Here is a 5,939-nt window from a genome sequence, read left to right on the forward strand (position 1 = left end):
TAAAAGCTTCTGCCAACTCTCTCTTCTGGCCTGTCGGCGGGTTCGCCTGCCTTGTGATTTTACTTTTTTAAAGTTGATAAGATTCTCCGCAGTGGGGGAGGCGCGTAGCAACCCCCACGCTTTGTTTTGTTTCTTGCGAGCGATCCTACAATCGTCGTTCCACCACGGGACGCGCCGTTTACACGCCAAGCCATTTACTTCCGATATGCATTTAGATGCGGCATCTATAATGAAGGCTGTAAAATACTGTACAGCAGCATCAATTCCCAACGAAGACATGTCATTCCAGGAGATACTAGTGAGAGTTCGGAACTTCTCCCAGTCGGCTGTATCTATCTTCCACCTAGGAGCCTGTGGTAGATATTCGTTTTTTTTTTTTATATGTTCTCAGCAGTATGGGGAAGTGGTCGCTTCCGTAAGGATTGTTCATAACTTCCCATTTGAGTTCAGGCAGTATAGACGGGGAAACTAGGCTGAGGTCAATTGAAGAAAATGTTCTGTTTCCGAGAGAATAATATGTGGGTGCCTTCTTATTCAGCAGGCACGCACCAGAAGAGAAAAGGAATTGTTCGACAAGACGACCTCGCGCATCTATACGAGAGTCGCCCCACAGGCAGTTGTGCGCATTGAAATCCCCAAGTACAACATAAGGCTCTGGCAATTCATCTATGAAGGACTGAAATTCATGTTTGCTTAGTTTGTAGTGTGGGGGTATATAAAGCGAGCAAATAGTGAAAAGTTTGTTTAGCAAAACAACTCGAACCGCCACTGCTTCAAGGACTGTTCGTAGCTGTAAATGTTGTCATGCTATGCTCTTTTCAATTACAATTGCAACACCGCCAGATGATGCGATTGCATCATCGCGATCTTTGCGAAAAGTAACATGCTGTCGAAGAAAGTTTGTGTGTTGTGATTTCAGGTGTGTTTCCTGTAGACACAGCACTTTTGGATTGTGTTTGTGGATAATCTCTTGCATATCATCAAGGTTCCTAAGAAGACCTCTTACATTCAATTGAATGATTTGTGTATCCATGTTAAAAGAAAATAGGTGCTGTGCGTACGGAAACGGAAGTTCTTAGATTACAGAGCTCTTTCGAGGCCCTGTAATCGGGGTTTTGCCCCTTCTGGAGCGTTCGAGGGAGCCTCGCCGCTCCTTAGGCGCTTGGCGCGCCGTGAGGACAGGTGTAGTGTCCATTGCCTCTTGTGAGGCGCCGGACACATGCTCTTGCGAGCGAGAAGTTTTCTGTGAGGGTCCTGCCTCGGAAGGCGAGACCCCTGCGCCCACCTGCCCGGAGGTCGATGGGGCTCCCTGAGGGATTTGGCTGCGCTGGCTGTTGCCAGCGCTGGAAGGCGCCGGGGAGGTTGGGGCAGCCTCGGCTGCGCCCACCTTCGGGGTCGATGGCCCCGTCTGCTGTGTTGGCGTAGCAGCGTTAGCTGCAGCCGCCGAGGGGGCAGATGGCGTCACTGCCGCCTCACTGGGTGTGGGTCGGACAGCCGCCGGAGACCGTTGTGGCGCTGCCCCCTGACGCGCCACATCGGCAAAGGTATGCTTTGGCAGGAAGGATACCCGCCTGCGTGCCTCTTTGAAACTTATGTTTTCTTTTACTTTAATTGTAACAATTTCCTTTTCTTTCTTCCAAGATGGGCACGACCGCGAGTATGCAGCGTGCTCGCCTTCACAGTTTACGCAGTGGAGAGTTTTCACAAGATTCAGAAGTGTGCTCATTAGCACTGCATTTAGCGCAGGTTTGGCGGCCTCGGCAGCTCTGTGAGCTGTGACCGAAACGCTGGAATTTGAAGCAACGCAGGGGATTTGGAACATATATATGGGCGAACACGGAGCTTGATATACCCGGCCTCGATGGACTCGGGCAGAACACTTGTGCCAAAAGTAAGTATCAGGTGTTTGATCTGTATTTCCTTATTATCACGCCTCATCTTAATTCGCCTAACGTTGATGACATTCTGCTCACTGAAGCCCTCCAAGAGTTCAGCCTCAGTTAGCTCCAAGAGATCATCATCGGAGACTACGCCACGGGTTGTATTCATAGTACGATGCGGAGTTACTGTTACTTTGGTGTCGCCAAATGATACTAGATTGGGTAGCTTTTCATATTGCTTCAGGTTGCGGAGCTCCAAGAGGAGATCACCGCTTGCCATTCTGGATGCTTTGTAACCTGTACCAAAAACTTGGGTCAGAGACTTGGGCACGAGGAATGGTGAGAGTGTTCGCACGGGTTTGTTTGGTGTTTCGGAGTGGACTACATGGAAGCGAGGAAAAATTTTTTTTTGACGGGCAAAAAACTCTAAGACATCATCGGTGCGCCCCCTCTTCAGGGAGCGATCAGGTAGTGGGGCAAAGGAAGTAGCCATAAAAGATTGTAATTTCGGCAGTAACGCCAGCCACTCACCGTGGAGTCCTACAAGGGGACGCTGCAGGGTGTGTGAAACACGGCCTGCAGACGCCAGCTGTACATTACCACTATAACCATGCACAGAACGCTGCGGAAAGATGTGAACAAAAAAATTACTTCTGGTAAAACATGCAATTCGTGGGCTTATTAACTAAAATTGCACTAAAACTAATTGCACTAAAACTAAAATACTCTCGCGACTATACAAACGCAAACACTTTGTTTTCATTGGAGTGATGAAACGAAGCTAGTTGCACACGTGTTCCAAACGAAATCTTTTCTAGGTCAATGAACAAGAATGTCCACATTCAGTTCTCACGGCAATTGAAAATGAAAAGCGAACTTGGGGCGTTCTAACGTAAGAAGCTTACAGTAAACACGGAAATTTGGACGCTAGCTAAGGCAATGAATTTTACGGTCATTTGTATCATTTGTAACCGAGGAGTGCACCGATCATGCAGGCCCCGAAGGCGTTTTTTGTGCTTGAAGGGATACATTTTAGCGACAGTGAAACAACACCGATTGGACATCGATTCGCGGCACGAGCAGGCCGCAGGGAATGAAGTGTTGAACGAGGCGACACACCGGCAAGGAGCTCAATCAGTCCGCAAAGGCGCACAAAGAATAAGTACAGGGGCGGTAAAATATGTTTCGTAAACGCGCAGGGTGGTCGCAAGCAGGAAAAATGGCAGCAAATCCAAACGCAGCAGATTAAATTGTGGGGTTTTACGTGCCAAAGCCACTTTCTGATTTTGAGGCACGCTGTAGTGGAGGACTCAGGAAATTTTTACCTCCTGGGGTTCTTTACCATGCAGTTAAATCTAAGTACACGGGTGTTTTCGCATTTCGCCCCCATCGAAATGCGGCCGCCGTGGCCGGGATTCGATCCCGCGACCTCGTGCTCAGCAGCCCAACACCATAGCCACTGAGCAACCACGGCGAGTAAACGCAGTTGATTGAGGAAGCTATTAGTGCGTACGCCTTAACCGAACCCCATCTACGGGATTTCGAGCAGCCGCCTGTTATTGACAATTTCGTATGGCAAGGGTGCAACAAAGTGACTGGGTCAAGGAAAGGCGAAGGCGTAGCCACGCTAATTAGGCGAGATATGTCTTTTTTTATTTATTTCAACACTCTAAAGGCCGAAAGGGCCTTACATAAGGGGACGATTATTATACAATGATAAGGTACAACAAGGGTTACAGACACCAAGGAAAATAACAATTATATCAGGTACAATAAAAATTGAGCATTTACAAATGAAAGCAGAAGAGCAATGCAGATGTCGTCTCACAATCAAGAGGTATACCACATAAAATATCTGATTTCATGCTTATTGACGCGATTAGGGTTACTGAATGTCGACTCGATCCAGATACATCAGCAATTCTGTCTTAAAGGATGACACATCAGTAAGAGTAACTATTTGTTCCGGTAGATCATTCCACTCTTTTACCGACTACACAAATGGCGAGTTGTGATATTTCAATGTTCTTGCGAAATATTTGTTGCACTTTAAGACGATGATCTCTGCATGAAGAGATATGATGCGCCGGGAGAATATTCCTAGTTGCAAAATCTGTGTTGCTGTAGTAGTACATAGAGTGAAACAATGACAAACGAGATATCCTGCGTTGTGTGTCAAGAGTAGAGAGATTAGGTAAGTCTTCGCCACAACGCCGTTACACTTTGATAAGATGAATATGTTGATAGCATGAACCTGGCTGCCCTGTTTTGCGCCGATTCCAGCTGGCTTGAAAGATCAGTGCTATTTGTATGCCATACTGTGGAAGCGCATTGTAATGCTGACCGAATTAGTGTTGAGCAGGCTTCGTTTTGGCATTGGCCTGAACAACGTTTTGAAAGACCTAATTTTTAAAAAGCTTTACTTGTTATATGCGCTATGTGAACATTCCACGTTAGATTAGACAGGAAGTGCACACCCAGATACTTAGAAGACTGAGTTTTTGCAATTATGCTGTGGTTATTTGAATAGGTGTTCGCAGGAGTATTAGTGGGCGTAGAGGTGTGAAGTGGCAACGGGTAACAGAGACGTATGAGAAGCATGTATGGATTAGCCGCACATGGGAAGAAAAAAAGATGTGGCTTGGAGTTGCTTACCTACGTAAAGGTAGCGATAGCAGAGGAAAAAATAAATAATGAATTGATTGCGTTAGAAGCGACGATAATGAGCATTAGAAATAGGCCCAGGTAGTATTAGTAGGAGGTATGAATCAGCACATGGAGGATTTAGACGGATATACTGATTAGAACGGTTCTCTAGTACTGAATCTGTGTGACGAACAGAACCTTATAGCAGTTAATAGGGAGAACAACTGTCGTGGACAGGTAACGTGGCAATGCGACAAGAGGCAGTCATTGTCGGCTACGCCTTAGTCTCAGGAATGGTTTGCGAACAACTAGACCAAATGACAATAGACGAACATGGAAAAAATAGCCGGGGCATCGATCATGAAAGTTTACCCTCAAAAGTTCGGAGAGATACCAATGTAAAACACCATGCAATATTATCAGAATTTCTAAAAATGAATGCACAGCAAATAACCCTATTGCAAAACCCAGTGTCACTGGGACCCAGTGCGCCGGATTATGGCCCCAGTGCAGCGCGCTGGATGCTGGGGCGCTTGGAAGGCGCGGCGTACTGGGAGGCACTGGCTACTCGCGCGAAAAACAGCTCGAGCGCGTTAAATATGCGGTGCCTGGACACCGTATATATTTTTTTGAATAGAGAAAGCAACAAAGAGCGTTTTAGTACAATAAAAAAGGAAGAAAAAAACGTAAAAATAAAACTGCTACGACCAGGATTCGAACGTCCGACCTACAGAACCCAAGCCCGGCACTTTACGGCTACGCCACCCCAGCTTTTTTTTTCCCTTTATTTCCAGCTTGACTACAAGCCTCAAAAGTGTTTGTGATCATAGATCACACTCGTTTTAGATGTGTCAAAGTATCAAGCATTGACACCACAGCTTCATCACAGTCATTCATCTTGTACACGTCACGTACCTTCACAACCATTTCCACAAAATATTCATACACAGTTCGGCCTTTAACATCACAATGTCTATATGCCAACAGACTACGCCAGACTGCGTGCAGTCCAAGCAAAAAGATAACATCCGTCTGTTCAAAATCGCGTTCAGGGGGTCAAAAACGAATGCCATGCATGGGGATTGAGGGGTAGGTCTATCTTTAACGTTCTCTGTAATATATACCAAAAGAATATGGCATTATTACAATCAATGAAAACATGTTCAATCGTTTCAGCTTTGTTGCACAGAAAGCATCTGCTTCCCCATGGCACATAAATCCCTCTTTCCTCTAGCCACGTTTTAACCGGCAAGGTTCCCGTGTGAAGCTTGAAGAAGAATTTTTTAACGTTTGCCGGCATACACATATTTTTAACCCTTTTAAGTACGTCTTTCGCAGGCCCTTCTTGAAAAATTAACGGATACAATGGAACAAGAAACACACTTTCAATGAGATCCTTCATAAGACGCTTTC

This window comes from Dermacentor andersoni, chromosome 3, assembly GCF_023375885.2.
Source record: "Dermacentor andersoni chromosome 3, qqDerAnde1_hic_scaffold, whole genome shotgun sequence".
In the NCBI taxonomy this organism is placed as follows: domain Eukaryota; kingdom Metazoa; phylum Arthropoda; class Arachnida; order Ixodida; family Ixodidae; genus Dermacentor; species Dermacentor andersoni.